Source organism: Pseudophryne corroboree, chromosome 9, assembly GCF_028390025.1.
Source record: "Pseudophryne corroboree isolate aPseCor3 chromosome 9, aPseCor3.hap2, whole genome shotgun sequence".
Classification (NCBI taxonomy): domain Eukaryota; kingdom Metazoa; phylum Chordata; class Amphibia; order Anura; family Myobatrachidae; genus Pseudophryne; species Pseudophryne corroboree.
This window is the reverse complement of record NC_086452.1, coordinates 225,307,135-225,310,290: the sequence shown is the minus strand read 5'-3', so window position 1 is coordinate 225,310,290 and position 3,156 is coordinate 225,307,135. Positions and strand designations below refer to the sequence as shown.

Sequence of the window (3,156 nt, the reverse complement as noted above, 5' to 3'; positions counted from 1 at the left end):
GCAACTTAGGTAGAATAAAGCCAGTTTGTGCAAGGGCCTCCAAATTGCCTCTTTTTCCTGCCAGTATAAGTACGGACTGTGTGACGTGCCTACTTGGATGCGGTCACTCATATAATCCTCCACCATTCTTTCAATGGTGAGAGAATCATATGCAGTGACAGTAGACGACATGTCCGTAATCGTTGTCAGGTCCTTCAGTCCGGACCAGATGTCAGCATCAGCAGTCGCTCCAGACTGCCCTGCATCACCGCCAGCGGGTGGGCTCGGAATTCTGAGCCTTTTCCTCGCACCCCCAGTTGCGGGAGAATGTGAAGGAGGAGATGTTGACAGGTCGCGTTCCGCTTGACTTGACAATTTTCTCTAGAACATGGGGAGAAAAAAGAAGGCTCTTGTGTGGGCGCACTCTTGTAGAAAAAATTCAAAATAATATGATAATTGAGAAAAATTACTTAAAACATAACTTTTATTAGCATAGTTACAATTATATGTTTTTCCCTGAGATCTGTCCTTCAAAATGCAATATATGTAGCATCTTAATTAAAATGTTCTGGTCTCTTTAATGGTAAAGAATGTATGAAAGGGTTGTAGACATTGAATTGGTCATACCCCCATTCCCCTTGACCAGTACAGACTTGCTGTATTGATGGAACCACGGGGTGGTCGACACACAATGATATATGAGAGGTATAAGGTTATGCTCTATGGCTTATAAGAGATTAGAGTAATGATCAAAGGTCATTCCTCTAAGATGATAGACAAAATTCACTTTATACTTATGAGCGTTGAAAACACTGATGATAATAGTAAGAAGTTTTGTACATCACGGTAATGGTGCCACTGACATTAGAATAAAATCAGAAAAATAGTAGAAAGTGGTGATACTGCTGTTGGTGATATTTCCACATAAATGAGGAAGAAATCCTGCTCTACAACACCAAGTATTCCCAGGTGGTCTCCCTTCCTGGTACTGACCTGGCCCAACGTTGTTTAGCTTCCAAGATCAGACGAGATCGGGCGCTGGCAACGTGGTATGGTAGTAGAGGGTTTTATGCGAACGCCAATGAGAGTGCACCTATTTAGGAATATGGAAAATATAGGGTAGAGGTTGATAGAAAAGTATCAGATAAGAATCGTGGAAATGTGTGGATCTGCTTTTTACGTTAGACCCGATTCCAAAATTCCCACTCTCGTGGTGCAATGTACCGAGAATCGTAAATGAGAGTCCACGAAAAAAATTTGGTGATCTTAGAGAAATATATTAATCAAATTGACACTAGGATTAGCAGTTGAAAGAAAAACTGGCTGCTGATATGTAATAAAAATATTGAGACAGATAATAACATAATCTGCAATCCTAAGTGAGCTTGATAAATACGTCGTTGCTCTAGTGATGCAATTTTGTTCTAAGGCACAGGAAGGGGCAGGAATCTGTATGAATCAATTTCCAAATGCATTAACACATGAATCACAAGATATTTGCTATTGCCACCGGCTACAAATAAGATATTGGAGTACTAAGAACCTATACTCCTTATGATGCTGCATTAATTGCTGAGGAGGTATGAGGTAATACAGGCAGATAAGAACAAATGCATTGCTGGAAAAAATAGATATATATTGTTTGCATGCAACAACTGGTGAAACTTTGAATGTTATCACTGCTTAAATTATAACCAATTAGGTGCCCCTAATTAGTTGTCACTTGTGATACACATAGAAAGCTAGATAATTAGGGCAGATCAGCTGAGATTTACAGTGAAAATTACTATCCGTGGCATGCAGTCACCGGATAGTAGACCTTACGGTTTCACCAAGGATTGAGAAAGCCAACAGAGCACATAGATGGATGTGACAAGATGCCAGGATAGGGTGGTGTCGACGAGACCCCTGTTGTAGGATGCGGAAGACGCGTTTCGCCCTAAGGCTTGTTCACTTCCGGGTTCCGTGTAGTCCGGTGTGGGGAGCGGGCTTTTAAACCTGCTGCTAGTAGAGCTGTCCAATCCGGAGGCGCTATAAGGTGGGTGTAATCTTATGATGTAGGCGGTTGCTAGGAGACCGCAGCGGTAACATCAAATCAGGAGGACGGAAGGTAATCTCATCTCGCGAGATTACGGACGCCATATTGGATAAGGTGGGTGAGATCTTACGATGTAGGCGGTTGCTAGGAGACCGCAGCGGTAACATCAAATCAGGAGGACGGAAGGTAATCTCATCTCGCGAGATTACGAACGCCATATTGGATATGGGAACGGTGTCTGCTGTTTGTATGGGCAGTTGCTAAGTGACTGCAGCGGCGGAATAGGTGTAACAAATCCGAATGTCTATAGGAATTATCTATAGTGAATACTGATGGTTGCTAAGAGACTAGCTGAGCAAAGCTAGAACGACATTGGAGATTATTAACACGCATTGAGATCTCCGTTATGGATATGGAAAGGATATAGCTATTCTAATGGTGACAATAATGTTAAAAATAAATTTAAAAGCAGGGAAAAATTGAAGAAATTAAAATATATATGAGAGGAAACTATGTATGTGAGAAGAATGGAAAAGATGAAATGATAAAGAAAATAAAACTTAAATATGAATAATTAAATGAGTAGAATTAGGAAATTAATAAGTATACCTGTGCGGCATATTATACAGAGGGTGTGTTGGGAATTGGTGAGGGGTAGGGGAAGGGAAAAAGGGGGGGGGAAAAGAAAGGGGGGAAGTGCCTGTATTAATAGGAATAGAGATTCGAGGGTAGTGAATTAGTGCCTTCATTTGGGGATTAAAAGGTGGTTATTTAGGTGAATATAAGTGAAAAATATAAACATTATGTAATAATAAATATCATATATGTATATAAATTAAAATGGGCTGCTGTTAAGAGATTGAGGTGATTGGTGTGTGTGTTAGATACTTGGGAAAATCAGTGTAAGGGTGGTGTGTGGTGGGTGAGTGAAATGTGAGTAGGTATATTGAAATGATGGTGCAATGTGTGCGATGTGGGCAAATGTGATGGTGGGGGATAGTAGCAGTATGGAATTGGTATGGAGGAGAGAAGACTGGGCGAGGGAGATGGGGGCGGGGCGGGGCCTGGGGGGGGGGAGGGGGGGGGGGGGGGAGAAAAGTGGGAGGAAATAGGCGGCAATGTGAGGTAGTGTGAGTGAG

The 3,156-nt window shown here is 41.8% G+C and overlaps 1 non-coding gene across 1 annotated transcript; it reads right to left on the bottom strand.

The window, feature by feature from the left end:
* Positions 1-923: 923 nt before the first annotated feature.
* LOC134962643 (5S ribosomal RNA) lies at positions 924-1,042 on the bottom strand. Its single transcript, XR_010188050.1, has one exon. It is a non-coding gene; the product is annotated as a 5S ribosomal RNA (ribosomal RNA).
* Positions 1,043-3,156: the final 2,114 nt, after the last annotated feature.